A 20,603-nucleotide genomic window follows, 5' to 3' on the forward strand; every position below is an offset into this window, starting at 1 on the left:
AGGGTCTGCACACTTACGGTTTGGTGACGTTTCGGTATAGTTGAGTTATAGGTGTTTGTGACCGAAGGTGGTTCGGAGTTCCGGATGAGATCACAGACGTCACGAGGGTTTCCGGAATGGTCCGGAAATGAAGATTGATACATAGGATGGTTTCATTTGGTCTCCGGAAAGATTTCGGGCAGTACCAGCAGTGTACCGGTAGTGACTAATGGGTTCCGAGTTTTCACCGGGAGGGGCCCACCCACCCGGGAGTGAGCCTAAGATCCTAAGGGTGGCGCACCAACCCTTAGTGGGCTGGTGAGGCCAGCCCAAGTGGGCTATGGCGCTAGGAAAATAAAACCAAAGAAAAGAAAAAAGGGAGGTGGGAAGGAAGAGGAGGACTCCTCCTTCCCCAAACCGAATTGGAGTTGGAGTCCTCCTCTCCTCTCTCGGCCGGCGTCCTTGGGGCTCTCTTGAGGCCCAAGGCTAGCCCCTCCCCTCCTCCTATATATACTAGAGGTTTTAGGGTTTTTGAGATAGAACTTTTGCCACGTGCAACTCAAACCTCTATTTCGTAGTTCTTCGTCTAGATCAGTTTTCTACGGACCTCGGGCAGAGCCCTGCACAAATAGATGATCACCATCACCGGCGCGCCGTCACCCTGCCGGAGAACTCATCTACTTCCCCGACTCTCTAGATCGGAACAAGAAGGCGGAGATATTCATCGAGCTGTACGTGTGCTGAACGCGGAAGTGTCGTCCGTTCACCGCTAGATCGGAATGGATCGTGGGATGACGGTGATTTGAATCACGAAGCTGTACCAGTACATCAACCGCGTTTCTTAACCCTTCCCACTTAGCGATCTACAAGGGTATGTGGATCCGATCTCCCTCTCATAGATGAACATCACCATGATAGGTCTTCATGTGCGTAGGAAATTTTATGTTTCCCATGCAATGTTCCACAACAAACAGGTCCGCTCGGATATGTTCCTCTTCCTCGCCAACCGCCGCTGGTAATGGGTCTCCAGACCGAGATAGGCTCGGTTCCGGCCGGTTTCGTGACCCCGCGCCGCCTGGAGCATGCACCACCGCGCACGTGTCCTTGCTCGGGTTCGAGCAGAGCACAACGCTCCAGAGCGTTGACCCCGTCGCCGAACGCTCCTCCTGCTCTCCTCGCTCTGGCCCAGCAAGGTGAGGAACCGCGACCTCCGCCAATTCTCCATGACCACTGCCGATTTGTAGTTGTACCCGTCGTAGTCCTAAACCTAAGAATGGTTTCATACTTGAACCATACTTTAACCATACCCATTCATTTGTCTCTCAAAACCATACTTGAACCATACCCATTTAGTGTCATTTTTAGCCCAACCAAACCAAACCCACTATTTTTTCCACCCAAAACATAACCGTGGGTTTAAACCCAGTACATAACCATGGGTTTGCTTTAATGTACATATGATTGCACAAATTGACATGTTAAGAAACAAATGAGATAGAAAATGCATAAGTGCATCTACAACAATTTAGAAACAAAGTAATCCTCGAGATACAGTCAACACACAGTAAGAGGCAAAAAGAACATGCCCATGGCTGAAAAGCTCAATAACAAGTGTATTAAAACCAAATTGCTTAGCGAAAGCACAAGAAAATACTTCTGATTTTTATCTGCAGTTTCCCCATAATACATAATTACATAGTGCATTACAGCACGCACGCGGATTAAAGATACTCGTTCTCGGTCGTCGTTGATTATTGCATGTAACCAATGCCTAGAAACCGAATTGGACCCATAGTTTATAACCGCTAATAACCAAACCGTTTAAACCCATAACCAACTATACCCAAACTGGTTTCTCCACATACCCAAACCAAAACCAAACTTAAAAAAACCAGTCCAGTAAAACCTGAACCAATCAAACCCAAAGTAAGAACCGAACCGTTACACCCGGTTTTTTAATAACCATTCTCACGTTTACGTAGTCCCATGCCTGCCGGAACAAGTTGTAAGTCTGCGTCCGCGATGCTTTTCCATGGACATGGCCACGTCGGTTTAGTAGGTCATGTAGAACCAAGCCTGGGAGAAACGCATCCACACGTCTAGCCTGGTGTCTAGCACCACGCTATCCGACCCACACGACCAGGGATTGAATCCCTCGAGGCCCTTTTATTTTTCGTGGATTTGTTCTTTTTGTGATGAGAGCGTGATAGTATAGTTTGCCCAGGGTGCTGCTCCATTTCGGGCCGCACTGTTCTAATGAGATTCATCCCAGTGTCAGATTCGACCGATGTGTAATTTTTTTCCGTTGTGTGATTTTAGCTAATTATCAGGAACATTTAAAATTACAAATTAGGTGCATATTTTCAAAACGCCCATAAATTTTCAATCGTGCATCGGATCAAAATAAGTTAGATATGTAAAGAGTGTACAATTTTGTGTAGATTAATATTTCCCAACTCTCTTGCATTTTTAAAACTTTCAATCTTGTTGTTTGCCTTGTTTTGGGTGATGCCATGCTAAATCGGTTTAATTCGTAGCTAGTTAATCGTAGCTCCGTTGGACGTGATCTATATATGTAAACCGACTAGAATGACATGTAGTTTCACGTGTTCCACTTTAGTTTTTTCGTTTAACTAACACAAAATGTGTTTAGGACAGATCTGGACAGATTTTGAAGTTAACGTGTGGGGTCATTTCGAAAATACTATATGTCGTTTCTGACCTCATTTAAAATGCCTAGATAGGTAGTTTATTTATGAATCACCTCTTGCCATGTCTAACAACATTTAATATGGCCGTGTACCTAAACAGGAGTGAACTAAATAATTGAAATGTGGAGTTTCATCAATAGGCAACTTGTTGCATATTGAGCTTCACTTAATGTGTAGTGTTTGATTGTTCTGAATTGCCATGACATGGCTCGCATAATTCAAATGGAGATGCATCATATTAGGTTGTGCATCATATCGTGCATGTGCCGTGGTGAATATTGTGTGTTGATTCTTATTTCCGTTTCTTCGTCTCGATAGAGTTCCTCAAGTGTGTTGGAATGTGAGGATCCGTTCGATTACGTCGGTTCGTTAGCTTCACGGATTCGTTCTTCTTCCAAGCAGGATCTCAGGCAAGATGACCATTTCCCGAGATACCGTTACTATCAATTCCGTGCTAGTTGTCTTGTTTCTTTCGTTATGTCTCGCTGCCTACCACCTGTTTAATATGCCTCCCAACATTGCCATGAAAACCTCTAACCTTTCCACAACCTAGCAAGCCACTGTTTGTCTATGTTACCGCTTGCTTAACCATTTGATAGCGTTGCTAGTTGCACATAGAGTTGCTTCCATGTGACATGGGTTCCTTGTTATATCACCCTATAACTGCTATTAAATTTAATGCACTACTTGGTAAATGGTGGAAGGCTTGGCCTTTTAGATTGGTGTTTTGTTCCACCTTTGCCGCCTTAGTTTCGGCTACTGGTGTTATGTTCCATAATTGAGCATTCCTAACATGCTCATGGTTGTTTGGGGACCCCATTGATAATTCGTTTTAGTTTAAGATTGGTCTGGCAACACCCAACTTTGGTACTATTTGCCTAATAACTAATGAACTACATAGGGAGTAATTAACCCGACGATACTTAATCAACCCCCGGGCCAGTGCTCCTCATGAGTGTTGGTCCAAAATAGAGTCATGTGCGGGGCCAACCCGGGGCAACTCGGGAGATCTCTATCAGGCCACTGTATGCTGCGCTCATCCGGTCATTTCCTGAGAATGATATAAACGACTCATATTGGGTTTGTCGACATGTCGGGCGGCCTTGCTGGACTTGTTTTACCTTTTACAAAATATCTTGTGCATCCGGATTCTCGTGATGCTTTGGGTTATCTCAGAGTTGAGGCTTTTTAATAACGAATCCGAGGAGACCATGAATTTTGTGATCGAGGCTTTCTATGCAGCTTGTGGTAATTTGTGATGGACTAGTTGGAGCACCCCCGTAGGGTTAAATCTTTCGGAAAGCCGTGCCCATGGTTATGTGGAAAACTTGGAAAGTTTGTGTAATATCCGGTTATAGAAAACTTGAAGTAAGCTCAATTAAATACTTTCCAACCGTGTGCATAACCGTGATCGTCTTTTTTGTGAGATCCTTCTCTGACTGAGCACACGGTGGGGTTATGTGTGACATAAGTAGGTGTTCAGGTTCATTCATTTGATCATCATTAGTCATGTTCGTTTATGCATAGACCATCCCCCCTCTTATTCTTGTACTCGTAAGTTAGCACCTCAAATAAATGCTTAGTCGCTTGCTGCAGCCTCACCACTTAACCATACCTCACCCATTAAGCTTTGCTAGACTTGATACCTTTGGAAATGAGATTGCTGAGTCTGTGTGGCTCACAGATTACTACAACACCAGTTGCAAGTAGAGGTAAAGAGTTACTTTGACGAAAGCACGATGAGTGTTCTATTTGGAGTTTCTTCTTCTTCTTCGGTGATCTAGGATGGGTTCCAGGCCAGCAGCCTGGGATAGCAAGGATGGACACCGTTCTTTTATCGTTTACTTTCGTGTGTAGTCGGAGCCTGCTCTTCTACATGATGATTGATTATGTTGTTGTATTGATGTGATCTTGATGTAGCTTGTGGCGAGTGTAAGCCAATTCCATATACTCATCTCTTCAGTACACGTACTTGTAATGATATCCATTCTTGCAAAACAACGAGATGCGCTTTTATCACTATCGAGGACCACTCGCCCAAATAAGGATAGGGTCGCATCTTGGGCGTTACATGCCTACTTCGTGAAGATCTGTCCCAAGTGAGGCTAGACCTGTGTGGATGTAAGCCATGGTGAAATAGACAAGGCTGCTTCTTTGTGGACCTCTTGTGGGTGGAGCCCTCCATGGACTCTTGTAGTCGTTATCCTCCATGGGTTGAAGTCTCCATTAACGTGGACGTATGATAGCACCACCTATAGGAGCCATGTCAAAAATAGCCATGTCAACCTTTGCGTTAGATCTTCCTATCCCTACCCTCTACTTATACTTGCATGTCATTACTTTCCACTTCAATACTCTTAGATATGCATGTGTAGGGTGTGCTTGACTTGCTACAACTGGTTCACAACTAAAATTAGGAAATTACAAAGTTTTATTTGGTCAAGTAGTTTAATCACCCCCGGTAGATATACTTTGGATCCTAAACGTGTCGATCAACCTCTTCCTGACAGAGGCACACGACCATGCAGGACATCTCACCGGGCGCCCATCGGAGCTCTTTGGCAGTGGCACGATCGAGCTTATCGACCCACACCGCGGTGAGGCACCTAACACCTTTGGCTTTCATTGCACGGTACATGCTGTGTTTTTACACCTCCTCCGCTCGTCAATGCGCCTGCTGCCAAAGATCCAGCTCCTCCTTTCCTGATGCGGCACTAAGGGCATTCCAGGTTGTGAGGTTCCTGGCAGACTCCTGAGCCCACTCCTTGTTGAACGCCAAATTTCCACGCTCTCGGAGCCGGCAACAACGCCTTCCACAAATACAAATAGTACTGGCCCCAAAACTAATCTTTAGTTGGGGGGTCTGGCGTGACCTCATCTGGGGCACAATTGGGTCCTCCTCATCGATGCACGACGCCCTGTCCTTGCAGGGTGGCGACTTCTCCTTTCCTAGTGCACAGACGGGCCATGCCCTGGTAGAGTTTAGTGCAAGGGGTGGGGGAGAGAGACAGGAGAATGCAGGCGGGATGACATATCGACTAGCAATATTTATAGGCAGCTGGAATCTTGATTGACGCGAGCAGAAAAATGGGGGGTGTCGGTGTCAAAATCAGCTGATCTCAAGTAGGGGGTCCGAACTGTGGATCTAGGGTCAATGGGTAACGAGTAGGAAGAAGATGGTGTTTTACCCAGGTTTGGGCCCTCTTGATGTTGGTAAATCCCTACGTCCTGCTCTTGTTCGTGTTGATGGAGTAGTACAGAGTACACACTTGATCTACTTCGAGATCGGATGTTGTGATCTAACCCTAACCGTAATGACCTTTATGTGTCCTACGAACTATGGCCCCTATATTATATAGATACTACGGGTGCTAGATTTACAGAAGGTTGGTTACAATAGCGAAGGAATATGCCGATCACTACATCGCCTTGGATCTTACACCAAGTCTTCGAAAGAGTCCATCTTGATTCCAAAACTTGTAATGATGGTAGAACAGGCCCGAGAGTCCAGCCCATGAGAGTAGACAGACGACCAGAGGACCCCCTAATCCCGGACTCCCAAAGTAGCCCCCAAACTGGACTCCAATGCCGAAACCTTATTCCTTTGGTTACCTCATAGGGACTCTGGCTTGCGAGGCGAGGTCTTCTCTTCCTTTAACCGATGATAGTTCGGTTGTCGATGACTTCCCCTCTTTCAAGTATGTAGACACAGATACATATATAAATTTCAATTTTTAGTCTGATCGTTTGACCATGAATTGTGTCTTTCTTTATCCAAAAGGCCGCGGTTGGTCAAGGTCCGTAGCCTTTTATGAAAGAGCGGTTCGAGACCATTTTTACTAACACATTCCGTCATGGAGATCATGTCCCTCTTGTTCAAAGACATTGTTTCTGGTTTGGGTTATCCCACGCGCCCATAATCGCACGATTTTATCGGGAAGCGGTGGAGTTCACGGTGCCGTGGTGGGGATTTTGGTATTTTCGCGATCCATAAAAGGTAAAACCGTCACCTGAGCCCCTTCACACACCTCGGATCTTGCAACACCATTGTCATTCCCTACCTCCAAAGCTCCACCGCTCAAGCTTCCCTTCTTCTTCCGTCCTTTCGAATCCTTCCTTCATGTGGGGAGCCCGACTGACGAGTCGAGATCGCCGAATGAACGTGCTCAGTGATCCCAGAGATCAATGCTCACCGAACACAATGATACCGAATATTAAGGGTCTTACATCGAAATACCGAATTATTACATCACGTGACCGAATGGTCAAGTTCACAAGGTAGGGCCAATAAGGCCAAATCACACGGATACAACTGTTAGGGAAATCTTAGGGCTAAGAGGGTCCCATGCCATCAACCTACAGCAACAGGCAATCTGATTGGGAAGTGTCCTATTTCGCAGGGGCGTCTCCGAAGACGTACTCTTCTCCAAACTCCGGTCCTTCCATGTCTGGTCAATAATATAACCAGTGGCAAGCCAATGAGTACTTTTGAATGTACTCACAAACAGCCCATGATATGAACAATGGATGTGAAGGATAACAATAATATGCATCTTTGGTGGACAACAACTTGGTTATAATAAACATGATCATGTGTATGCAACGTAAGTTAAATGTTACTTGAAGAGCAGGTTACGAATACCAATATATTTGTCTAGGGATGAACACTCCGGGTTCACCCTATATGCCAAGTCACCAAACTTGGTCATATCAACTCTTTCTTAGTAACTCCATTTACCACATACTCACACACACTTGGTTTATGCGGAAACGACTGGACGTAGTTTAAGCAGCACTACCCAACTGTCCTTGACCGTGGACACAACTATTCGAATAGTTTTACACTCTACATAGGTAGTACGATGTGCCCACGAGATCCCTGAAACTTCCGTGTCATCCACGACTCGTGGTATATAACATACCCGAGGTAAGTACCCGATCAATGCCTTTCCCCCGACGATACTAGACAAAGAGGTCCACTCGATTGGTACCCAGCCCACATGTTGTACGTCTTACGAGCACCGACTCTAGACAGTACCAACCATGCGAGGACCAACGGTGTTCCTGCCACATGTAAAAACGGCATAGTCACCCTACCTGGCACGACCCCATCACGAGAGTGGCCACACATCACTCCCGCCACTAGTAATGTGGTTCTTTGCTAGCACCGACCAGAGTAATCAACACAGCCCCGTCCCATAAGGGGTAACTTGGTCGTACATGTAAGGTTAGGACGGTTGACACATCATAAATCTAATCCCATTTCCGAAACCATAATCACTCAAAATACCCTGTGCACCACTTCACCAAAAGTGGCCACCTAACTCATCATCACCATCGGGCGTTAGTGACACCCGGCGGGGTTTTCATAAACCTTTAATTTATACCAACACCATGCTCATGCTACTGCTTTTCTAGCTTTACTTGTCAACATGATATTAGTGTGATCCTCATATGTGGTAGGATCATGCTCAAAATGCAAGTGCTCCGGAGGAGCCTTCAGTAACATCACTTCAATGATTTACCGGTACTTATGATCATATGCAACGGAAATATTTGCTACACTAGCATGCATCATAACATATGCTTACACATGGTCAAAGGGCTGCTTGCCTTGGTCAGCTAGGTATCCGGGGTCTTCGAGGGTTTCCGCTCCGACTCCTTCGTCACAAGGGTTTTCTATCATTGTATAAAGATAAAAATAATAAGTAGCTCACTCCAAAACATATCATAGAGTCACTTTAAAAATGTTGGTTATTACTGATAAATCCAGGTTATTATTTTAAAAATATTTGCTTCTGTTCTTAGTGAAGGAATATTTTTAAAATCGACTTAACAAAAGCAAAACTATTCCAATTTAATCATTTTTATTATTGTAAAATAGAAGAGTTGTTGCAAAAATTCAAACAATGGTTCTCCTAAATACTACACATTTTTAGAAGAATAAAAGTGGAAAAATATATTTTTACACTAGTTAATTTTTTTTATAAAAATAATTCAAACTCAGGTTTTAAAACAAAAGAAAGAGGGCTACAGACCCTGGCCTAGCTTGGCCTGGGACTGGGCCGGCCCACTAGCCAGCCAACCAGCCTGCCCACGTGCGCGCGCCGTTAGGTTTGAACCTGACGCGCGCGCCTGTGGAGTTAGTGGCTGCGGGCAGCGAGGGAGAGATAGATGGGCCACTCACAGGTGGGGCGCACCTGTCGGGGTCGTTTCCTACCTCTGGCCAGAGAGGAGGAGGAGCACGCCGGCGTGGCTACCGATGTCCTCGGGCCCTAATGACGACGGGAATGGGTCCAGCTAGTCATCGCCTAACTGATGGTGGTCGGAACAACGTCGGGTGGCTCTGGTTCACCGGCGACGAGGTAGCAGCGGTGGAGGGGTTTTGGGAGAAGGTGGAGGTGGTAGCTACGAGCACGGATTTGATCGAGAAAGAGGGGGAAGGGAATATTCCTGGTGTCACGGGGAGTGGTTTGGTGGGCAGGGGAACGCGGGAGCCGACGTGTAGCCGGAATCGACCGGAGCTCCGAGGCGGATGGGCCTCGGTCGATCTCGAGCACCGGGGCTCTGCTGGCTTACTGGGTGGCTAGGGAGGGCCAGAGAAGAGGAATGAGGGGTGCTGGAGTGAGGGGAGGGGCTATTTATAGGCCTGCGACGGTGAGCTAACTCGAGAGCGCTGGTGATTCACCGTGGCGTTCATGGGGGTGCAGAGAGAAGCTCGGGTCAAAACCACGGTCTCAGAACGTGGTTTTGGACCTCCAGAACTTAATGTGATAGAGAGGGAGAGAGAAGAGGCGAGCTACCATGGCCATGCATCTCTGGCCGGTTCCGGTGCGCGCGGGCATGTGTCGCACCAGCTCTTAACACGGGAGAGGAGGGGCCTTGATGGTCGCCTGATGCAGAGGGGTTGTTGAGGGAGAGGATATACACATCGAGGGAGGCTGGAACTGGCCGAGAGTGTCGCCCCCACCTTGGTCACTCCTTGTAGCACGCCCAGACCGCAGCTTTGGCATGCCACGGCATGCTGGCGCGCCATGGGGTGCCTTGGACATGTCTAGCATGTCCTAGCACTGGCTGAGAGATGCCTAGCCATTGGAGACCGTGGGAGCTTTGGCTGATCAAGGGGAACAAAGAAAACATGTGCTGTGAGCCCTGAGTTGAAGCTTAGATTGCGTTTTTTGGTTTTCTAATATGAATCAGAGAGGGGCCAGTTGACTGGGGCTTGGCATTGATGCTAGCCACCTAATCTGAGAGTTTGGGAGAAAGGGTTTGGGTTTAGCTAGGGTTAGGAGGGGTTTTACCCATCTGTCAGAAGGTGCTCGACAGTGGTTTGGGGTGGTTGCACCCCACCACTGGCTCTGCAACTTGATTGGGTTTGGTGCTGAAACAAGGGGTTTCACCAAGTTTGAGCTCCATTGGACAAGTTTAGCTTTGCAAACTAGAAAACATTACCAAATGACAAGTTTAGCTCCGAAGAGAGTATGGGAAAAACAAGTCCCACAAATCCAATTTTTGGCATGGAGTCCTCATTACAGGTATTAGGCACTCCTGCAAAGTTTCAGCTCCAAAGGACAAACTTTGCTATGTAGAGTTGCTCTAACTTCTTACTCGTCAGAAGGGATTTTGCAACTATTTGGTGTCCTTAATCACCTTGGATCAAGGTGAAATTTTATATGGGCACCAAATATGGCTTAGGGATACCAGTGGAATTTTCTAGGAATTTATTGAGAATATTTCTGTTGGAAATATTTCAAAAGGTCAGAACAGACATAAAGGGTTTTCAGGGATTTACTCAAATAATAATAATATAAATAGGGGTTGAAAATCTTATGTATGGAAAATATATGTCCTTTTGATCATCTCCAAATTTTCTCAGATTTTTCTAAGGCAGAAAAATAATTTTCCATATAGGGATACCATTTTTGGCCTCAGAAATGGACATGCTAATAAATTAGGAAAATAATTCATAAAATAATTATTTTATGGTTTTGGTGCACTAAAATGGTGCTAGAACCAGATCACCAACTTTGGGTAAGAACACTCCTTGCCATCAAGGACTTGTAGTGCAACCCAAAGCAGGGTTTTGCTTTAACCAGAAATAAGAAAAAGGGTTTTGAAAATAATTAAGTCATGAGAAATGTGGTTTGTGATATCACATAATCAAGCATACAAGCATACAATGACAATCATGGCACTCACAACATTAGTTTTGAAAAAGTTTAAATAAACTCAGATTTTTCAATTACACAAAAAGTGATAGTGAAAACAGGGTGTGACAGACCTATCCCGCTTACAAGAATCTCGTCCCCGAGATTCATAACCTAGGTGCTAAAAAGGTACGGAAACTCAGATTGGAGATAGTCTTCACGCTCCCATGTTGCTTCTGCTTCGGTGTGGTTGCTCCAATGAACCTTGAAATACTTGATGGTGCGGCTTCTAGTGCAACGCTCTGCTTCATCCAGGATGTGGATCGGCTTCTCACGATAAGTGAGATCTGGCTGAAGGTCAATGGCCTGATGGTCAATGTCCTTGTAAAGATCGGGACGGTTTGGTGCTTGAAGACACTTCCGAAGTTGTGACACGTGAAAGACGTTGTGCACACCCGAAAGTTTCGAAGGTAGCTCCAACTAGTAAGCAACTTCGCCATGCCTTGTCGTGATCTTAAAAGGTCCAATGAACCTTGGAGCAAGTTTTCCCTTGACGTGGAAACGCTTGGTTCCCTTGAGAGGTGTGACGCGGAGGTAAACTTGGTCTCCGGGAACGAACTCCACATCTCTGAGGTGAGAATCCGCATAGCTCTTCTGTCGCGACTTGGCTGCCTTTAGGTTTTCTTGAACAAGCTGTACCTTATCTTCTGCTTCTTGCAGAATTTCCAGCCCGAAAAACAACCCTTCACCAGTTTTGGACCAGTTGCGCGGGGTGCGGCACTTTCGTCCGTACAACACTTCAAATGGGGCCATCTGAAGACTGCACTTGTAGTTGTTGTTGTATGAGAACTCAGCGAATGACAGACAGTCTTCCCATTTGGAACCATACGCCAAGACACAAGCACAGAGCATATCTTTGAGTATCTGGTTTACTCTCTCCGTCTGTCTTCCCGTTTGCGGGTGGAAAGTGGTGCTGAAAGAAAGTTTGATTCCAAGGGCTTCTTGGAACTTCTTCCAGAATCTTGAGGTGAACTGCGTGCCTCGGTAAGATACAATCTCCTTGGGAACTCCATGGAGACTCACTATACGATGGATGCACAGACGAGACAATTGGCTTCCATCATAAGTGGTGTTGACTAGAATGAAATGGGCCACCTTGGTCAAATGGTCGACAATGACCCATACGGAGTTATGCCCCTTTCTTGAGCTGGGCAATCCAGTGATGAAGTCCATGCCGACCTTGTCCCACTTCCATTCTGGCACTTGAAGAGGTTGTAGCAGTCTAGCAGGTTGCTGATGCTCAGCCTTGACTCGCAGGCACACGTTGCACTTGGCAACATAAGACACTATTTCCCTCTTCATGCCATGCCACCATATTTTTTCTCGGAGATTGTTGGGGATATTATCTGTTGGGTAACCCGTCCTAGATGGGCCGGGTCACCCAAGTTGGCGACTCATCTCCAAGAGGTTCCGGCCTTGGCCCAGCGAGGCCGGGAGTCGTATGGCAGTTCAGGACCTTCGGGAGAAGTCCATTGTAGGGAAGATCTCCAAGTCTTAGAAAGATGGCGACTTAGAGATCGGAAGAATCACGATTTATGTAAAGGAAAGGACTCTTGTAAACCCTAAGGATTCGACCTATATATAAAGGTGAGTCACAGGGAAGGAGAGGGCAAGTTAGAAATCATCGAGTGCTAGGTCAGGCGAGTTACGCCCCCTTGTAATCAAAACATCATCAATACAAACTCCAAGTAGGACGTAGGCCTTTACCTCCTCACGAGGGGCCGAATCTGGGTAAATATCTGTCTCGCTCTCGCATAACCCCTTTGAGTCGCCACCAAGGTGCGATGGCTCCAACACTAAGTCCTTTCACGAGGACATCTGCCGTGACAAAACCACGACAGTTGGCGCCCACCGTGGGGCCTGCGCATGGTGGAGTTGAGTTCTCAAAGGGAGCCCTACCAGGGTCCGGGAGCTACGCAGCAGGGCTCATGACTCGGAGCCGCCGCGGGAAGTACTTCATCAATAACTTGCTATGGGTGCCTGAGGCCGATTCGATCGAATCCGGCTATAGAATCCCCTTCGGCAAGATAAACATCTTCGTCGGCAAGGTTGGATCGCCTATGCCTGAGCTGAACATCTCCTCCGACATCGTCAAGCCGGCTAGGTACGTCCGCCCTGTCGCGACGCCAAACCTAACCCATCCGGTCTTTGTTGGGTTCACGCAGGGATCTGAGGAACCAGAACAATCGGCGACCCGGGAGACCATGCCGGTCAACACTGATGACGAATCATCCATGGGCGATTCAGATTCAATTCAATCTCTACATGGGGGCTGCCTTGGGGGCTTGTCACTAGCCATGGACCCCGAGGTCCTTGACCGGATCCGCCGTCAGATCGCCGTTTACATGGCAGGGGCGACTCAGCCCTCGCCAAACCCGGTAGGCAGAGATGGGGCTGGCGAAACGTCTAGAAGCCCGACCGCGATCTTGGTGGAGTTAGCGGCGGAGATAACAAGGCTCATGGCGACCCCCATAACGTCAGAAAACCAGGACGCGATAAACACGGAACTAACAAAACTAAGAGATGGGGTGGCAAAGGCTCAGTGGGACGCCGAGGTGGAGGCCGCCAGGATCGAGACCCGGCAGGCTCAAGTTACCGCTGAGGTAGCTCGCTTGAATACCGAAAACTGGCGGCTCGAAAGGCATCAGCGCGCATCTGACGCCGTCCATCAGCGGAGGCATCAGGGTCGTTTGCCCCCGGATCTCAACCTGACCCGCCTGTTCGACACTCCGCGAACTCCCGGGGCAGGAGACGCCCCGGGGGGAGGGCCGGGCCAGCCACCAAACCCGCCAGTTGTGGATCGCGTCCCCCGATTCCACACACCTCGAGGTCACTTTTCCAACTCGGTGGACAACGTCCTTGCCGCAACTCGCCATTTAGAATCCCTTCCAATTCATGGCAACACTCCAGCTGAGATAGAAGCAAGGAACGCCATTGAGATGTTGAAGATGGCGGTGGTTCAAAACGCCCAGTTCTCACACAGCCTAGATCGGCTGCACTCCACTCCGAGGCAAGCCGCACCAGGAGTCGACCAGAGGACCAGCCCGCCATAACCAGCGGACCGCGACCCTTTCCCCAGGTCAACTCGCCTAATCATCGAGACCCGCCAGGTCGGGACCACCCGGACACCCAAGTCGCCCCAGCGCCTCTTGTTGGAAGCGGCAGACAAGTGGGGGTGCCATGCTTGGACCCCGCCCTTCGCAACGAGCGATTGCCCAAGGATTTTAAAGGACCAAGGAAGGTGCCTAACTACACTCTGGACCTTGAGCCGACGTCATGGGTCGAGAGCTACGAAATCGCCATGGACATGCTCGATGTAAGCAAAGCAGTCTGCGCCAGATACTTCACAATGATGCTCGAAGGGACGACACGTACTTGGTTAAAGAACTTGCCCCCCAACTCCATCCAGACTTGTGCTGAATTAAAAGTGCATTTCATCAAGAACTTCCGAGGGACCTGCAAGCGCCCGATGACAATAGTCGATTTACAGCACTGCGTTCAACGCCCGGACGAGTCGGCCCACCACTTAACGCGGCGGGTCGTGGAAATCATTCATTCGTCGGATGGTATCACGGCGGCTCAGGCTGTGCTGATCTTGGAGCAGAACTGCCACTATGAGCCCTTGGTGCAGAAGTTGGGACGACTCAAGCGAAAGGTCGAAGACATGGGGGAGCTAATAGACACCCTCACTAGGTACGCTGAGGCGGACGACACCAAAGATCCCGGAGAAGATGGTGGTAAAGCCAACTCGCCGAGGAAAGGCGAGTCATCCAAAAATCAGACCCGGTTCCAGGGGCGCGCCCGCCATAATCATGGAGCGAATGGCAAAAGAAGGCAGCAGGAAGAGTCTTCGTACTTCGTCGCCAACACCAACGCCAACAATGGCAACCAGCGCCAGAAGAAGAATAGGGGTTACAGTGGCAAAAAGGCGCACAACTATAATGAGTTACTCTAGGGCCCCTGCCCGCACCACGCCTTGGCAGACGGACCGACGATTCATTCCTGGGAGGACTGTTACGTGATGCGGGAGTTCCGGGCGGAGGCGATGAAAAAACGGCAAGGCGGTGACCCGGACCAATGGCAGGAACAGTTCGGCGCACCTAATCAACGCCAGAACCCCTTCGGTGGCTTCCCCGAACCCAGGGCTCAGAGCGGCTCGCAACCAAGCAGTGGCCAGTATCCGGTGCATCCCCAACGACGGTATAACCCTCCAGGAGTCTTTCAACAACTACCCCCACAGGGGGCTCCGCAGGGGCAGGATGACAATAGCGGTTTCCGCAACAACCCCAAGCAGTTAAGCAATGGGCAGTACCACGTTTTCACCACCAATGCCTGCAGGCGTGATAAAAAGGTGAGTCACCGAGCGTACAGTTTATCTGAGCCGGCACTCCCTAGATATCTCCACTGGTCCGAGCAGACTATATCATGGAGTAGGGAGGATCACCCGCCAAGAGTTGACAATCCCGACGACTTAGCGTTGGTCGTGGCTCCTCAAGTTGGAGGATATACCTTATCAAAGGTACTGATGGATGGTGGTAGCAGCATCAACATATTATACTTCGACACCTTTCGAAGGATGAACCTGTTGGAGAAAGATTTGATGCCCTCAACCACGGTATTTCATGGGATTGTCCCAGGTAAATCGGCGTACCCCATAGGCCGACTTAGGCTGACAGTTGCGTTTGGTACAGCGTCTAACTACAGGAGTGAGTCGCTTATATTTGAGGTGGTCAAGTTAAAAAGCCCCTATCATGCGCTGTTTGGCCGGCCGGCTTATGCTCGGTTCATGGCTCGCCCCTGCTATGTTTACCTTAAACTCAAGATGCCTGGTCCTAAAGGACCCATCACGGTTGATGGTGATAGGGGGATCGCAAGAGAGTGTGAAGAAGGCACTACAAGAAATATGACTGTTTATGACAAAATTATATTGACCGTGCTCAATTGGTTATAGATCCATGACCAAAAAATACCAAATGGTCATGTGGTATCCAAGGGGGTCCAAACTGTACACCCTTGTGACCATTTCTATCAAAAAGGTCAAAGTATTATCTATGTCAATAGGTCATAAAGCATATAAACACTATCCGTGGCCTTATTTTGGGTCCATCTTGACCAAATTAATAAAGTCATAGGCTTGAATAAGGGTGATTGGACAAACAACTATATAATTTCACATATGACATGCATGCGTGTATTAATGCTGTCTATGTGTCATACATACTTGTCAAATCAACCTATCCGTGGGGCGAACAGAGTATATGTGGGATCCAATTTTCTTTGAAAGGACCAAGATATGACACTGTGGCCAACCGACATGCGGGACGTGCTAGTGTGTAGGGCTCAGCCACGATAAAGCCTTGGAGGCAGCGACTCCCCACTCGAGAGATGAGCGTCAATTTTGGTATTTTCCAATTCTTCTTCCATTGGACAACACAAATCTAGGGCGCACAATGAGCTTTCGAGGTTATGAGAGATTAAAGAGCGATAAAAAAATTATGGTCAAACCCCGGCCGCCACTCAATCAACATACTCCAACTGCCGCTACCTTCCTTCGTGACGGTCATCTCAAATATGCCCCCTGTGCACCCGACACTCTCAATTTACTTCTTTGACGTGCGTTTCACGCTCGTGGCTGTTTGTTTGGGACATATACCATGGTCTCACAAAAAAATATTGTTAATCGATGATGGATGAATGATGAAATTATTGGAAGGCATCATAGGTTAGTCAAAATATGTGAAGGTTTCATAATTTCAATCACAACGAACTGCTCTCGTAGGAAACTAAAATAGGGCCTACTGGCAGCCACCCACGGGCAAAAAAAAAGAAGTCCAAAACTAGGTGAAGAAATGCGCGCGGAGAAGGAAAATTTGGAGCAATTTACGCGGGGAGACCAAATTTTTAGTGCTAGCCCATAAGTCCACAAGCCCACACCCGATCGCCTCTATTCTGAAACCCTAGCAAGTTAGTGCAGCTGCCTCCATCTCTCCCGGTCATTCCCAATCACCGCATCCAATCCCAATGCACATGTTCCAGCCGCCATCATCCCAACTTCGGCGCCATCTCATGGCACCTCGACGACGGTGAGGCATCCGATCTGGCGCGCACCCAAATGAGGTGGCGGCAGATCAACATCGATGGTGTGGTTTGCATCTGGTCATCAGGAGAGGCGAGGAGACGCGGATCCAGAAGGCAGGCCATGGCGGCGGCCAGATCCATGCCGGGACAGGATCTGCGTCTGGAGAACCATACCATGGAGGGAGGAGACCCACGCCATGGAGCTGCTCGTCAAGGAGAGGCCCGACCCATTCCTTTCCCTTTCCTAGTGAGTGCTCGTCAAGGTCTTTGATTTCCTTTCCTGATGCGAGTTCATTTGATATGTTATTCTTCCTCTTCCTCATGCAGGTGCACACACATGTGGGTCAACAAGGGGCAAGACCGACAGACCAGCAGCACCATGCACACATTCAAGACTAGTAGCTGTCGATGCCTTGGAAGGTCCACTCCAAATTTCTCAACTCTCTGTTTGGTCCCGTCTGGTCCTAGGCTACATCAGTTTTGTGATGGAAACCACATAATTAAGAACTTCTGCTTGTCGAGATTTCGGTTTTGTGATGCTTTTGTGTGTGTTTTCTGTTGGCAAAATCAGAAACTGACGTTGTAACCATGATTTGGCAGATGGACATGCAGATGTGGAATAGCACCACCCTAGTATGGTTGTAACTCCAGCGACTCAGCGGGATATACGATGCTGTTTCACTCCCCCATCATGTGATTGGCAGCTCACAGGAGCCATCTAACTTCTTGTAAGATGATGAAGGTATTCAAGTACTCCGGGTTCCTCTTTTTTTTGCGTCTTGGTGGAAGCCATTCGGTACCATAGAAGACGCTGAAGCTATCGCTGTGCTTGTTCTTTTTTTCGGTTGTTCCTATAGTTGACCTTATGTGCGTGTTTCTGTACGGGTAGTCGGGTTACTTGTGAGTCTATGATGGTTTTCTCTTGTGCAAAGACGCCATTTAATTACATTGTTGTGCAGATAGTGTATTCCCAAATCAGTCACACTTTTGTATATATCCAATTATTTACGTAACTGAATCTTTGTGCATGACTATGATACTCAAACCCATATTTGGCTACCACTGTATAGTTTCTATCTGATTAATCACATATCAATTAGCTTTGATGGTATTCATTATGTGCCCGTTGTTGAGATGTATGTAATCTTGATGAGAATTCAGGTCCAGTCTGTTACATGTTTTAGAAATACAGTAGAAAACATGAAAGAAATTGGGGGAAAAATAATCCGGGTGTCGGGTTCCTTTCACGTAATTCAACGAACATCCTGTTATGCAATCTTTGTTTTTTCCTTGCTATGTAGTATATGAGAGGGAAAGTAGTGGCTGTAGAAAAACTGTACTGTTGATATGAGATATTATTGGGGCATAATACAATCAAATTTTTTGTATTAATCAGCAACGTACATAAATATAACGATGTTTTAATGGCAATTATTTTTCTCTTCATATTAGGATTAAAAATATGCAGACACGTAATAGCAATCTACAACTCTAGAGAGTCATGTTAATCCTTTTTATACAGGAGTAAGTGGGCATGTACAGGAGTCGAGGGGGATTTTCTTTCCTAATTTCTTATTTTGAGGAAGAGTTGCCGCTCCTTTTATACGTGATTGTTTTCCCTTTCAATTGACATCAAATGAATCTGTTTTTTTTTATTATCGGTGTAGGTTTTATGTAAGGAAGCTACCTTTTTGTTATATAGCTAGCGAACCCATGGATGATTTCCTTCTTCACTTTCACAAACTGTACGTGTGGGTCTTTTTTTGGCCGGGCCATCTATATCGTAGAAGTTTCAGTCGGGAGGAGTCCTGGGAGAGACATTTTCCCTTTATTTTACTTGTTCATTTTTATTTTTAATCGGGAAAAGAAAGATTTTACTGATTGACTTTCATGGGTAATAAAAATAGATATGTGGTTTTTTTTCACTGGCCATACCTGTTACTAAAATTATCTACATCTTGTCATGTGGAGCTCATCTACAAAATTTTGTGGATACAAAAGGTATTAGTATATGATATGTTCTGTACTTAGTTACATCTTCCTTGTGTCCTCATGGCTGCTCGAAACTTCTGTTCCAATAGTTGAGTATTGTATTGCTATGTATTCCTGTTGATGGCTTTACTAAGAATCAAAAATAAATTTTGGGATATTGAAACATAAAACCCAGCCAACCTGTCTCTTCTACAGTCTTTTGATTTTAGTTCGGCAACCTACTTGTATGCTTAATTAATCATATGTTGCTATTTACTGGAGCAGTGTGAGAATTTACTATTATTTTGAGTTTAATTCTTATTATATGAATATGAACCACTTGTCATGGCAGCACTACTTGAAGTACACGCCTTGCAATAACTAGCATGGTAGCCCAATGACGCTCTTTTTGTAGGAGATTCTGTTTTACAATGTCTTCTCGTCTAATATAATTTTATGCTTATGAAAATGTAAAGCATGTTTTGGGTGTTTTATACTTGTAGAGAAGAGGTAATATGGAATTTTGTTTTCTCAAGATACGAGTGAAATCATGGGCTTGAAAACTAGCGACAACTATTTAATTCTAGTTCATAGTTTATGTTCATGCTTAGTGGAGTAATTACGTGAGTTACTAAGTGGCTGATTTAAGTTGGATTGATTTTCTGCGTTCTTTACTTGCCGTGGATATTCTTGGTTTCTCGCATAAGCATGCTGATATGTATGATATGTCCATTCCTTTTGTTTGTCTCTTCTTTTTTTTTTGAGCTCAATATTTTTCATCTAACTTGTTCTCTGTTTGTTTTTTAAATGTGCACAGATTTTCTACTGAAAAGCAGAATGTTGCTTTGCTTCATGACAAGTACTATAGTTCATGCTCGAGAAAAAGAGGCAAGCCTGAGTTGATGCGAGAGGAGCTTGTGGAGGCCAAGGAGAAATACGCAGAGTATCAGTTGTTACTTAAAAGAGTTGGTGCCATGTTATGTTACTATTCTATAATTATAATAAGTTACTTGTGGACAATGTGGACAAGGTCCATTTTATGAACATGGTGTAATGGTACAAAGTAACTAGTTGTTTTTTCTGGTTGGGACATCTTATGAACCTATTGTTTAATGATACTGCTAGGCCCAATATTATCCTGGTTACCTACCAAATTGTGTTATGATTTTGGGCCTGAAAGTAAATCTACAAATGGACAGAATTATTGTGCTTGGCCCATAGTTTTGGCCCAAACGAAAATATGGAAACAGGCTAAATTACTGGGCTTAGCCCATCAGAACAAGTGACGTGGACTGATCTTGCATGGCATCCATGTCATAAATTTTGCCACGTCATCATATGTGCCATGTAGGCATCTCAATGTTGGCTTGGGCACAACAGATCCTATGTGGTGTAGGCTTATTAGTAATGACCATAATTTTGGTCAGAAACTTCTTGACCAAAATTTTGGTCAAGAGCGTTCTTGACCAAAATTATACAAAAGGTCAAGTTTGTTCATTCTTGACGGCCAACTGTTGACCTTCTGAATTTGGTCAAAAAATGGTCAATAAACGACAATAATGACGAAACAGTGACCAAAATGGGGAGTCATAATTGACTGTATTTCTTGTAGTGAGGGGATGCGGCTTACGCAGAAGTCGCCTGTGCTGCGGAAGAG

At 46.3% G+C, this 20,603-nt stretch overlaps 1 long non-coding RNA gene across 2 annotated transcripts; it reads left to right on the plus strand.

Annotated features, from left to right (window-relative positions):
- Positions 1-16,991: 16,991 nt before the first annotated feature.
- Positions 16,992-18,746, plus strand: LOC123446513. 2 transcript variants are annotated; one of them, XR_006631396.1, is made up of 4 exons: positions 16,992-17,222; positions 17,303-17,395; positions 17,576-17,717; positions 18,643-18,746. It is a non-coding gene; the product is annotated as an uncharacterized LOC123446513 (long non-coding RNA). The 2 variants fall into 2 exon arrangements; XR_006631395.1 differs by having other exon boundaries at positions 16,995-17,395.
- Positions 18,747-20,603: the final 1,857 nt, after the last annotated feature.

Source organism: Hordeum vulgare, chromosome 4H, assembly GCF_904849725.1.
Source record: "Hordeum vulgare subsp. vulgare chromosome 4H, MorexV3_pseudomolecules_assembly, whole genome shotgun sequence".
Lineage (NCBI taxonomy): Eukaryota > Viridiplantae > Streptophyta > Magnoliopsida > Poales > Poaceae > Hordeum > Hordeum vulgare.